We start from the raw sequence: 214 nt of genomic DNA on the forward strand, positions 1-214 counted from the left end.
ATCATGGCATCTGGTCCCATCACTTCATGGCAAATAGATGGGGAAACAGTGGCTGACTTTAATTTGAGGGGGCTCCAAAATCACTGCAGGTGGTGATTGCAGCCATGAAATTAAAAGATGCTTACACCTTGGAAGGAAAGTTATAACCAATCTAGACAGCATATTAAAAAGCAGAGACATTACTTTGCCAACAAAGGTCTGTCCAGTCAAGGCT

The sequence above is a fragment of the Bison bison genome, unplaced genomic scaffold, assembly GCF_000754665.1.
Source record: "Bison bison bison isolate TAMUID 2011002044 unplaced genomic scaffold, Bison_UMD1.0 scf7180017864338, whole genome shotgun sequence".
In the NCBI taxonomy this organism is placed as follows: Eukaryota; Metazoa; Chordata; class Mammalia; order Artiodactyla; family Bovidae; genus Bison; species Bison bison.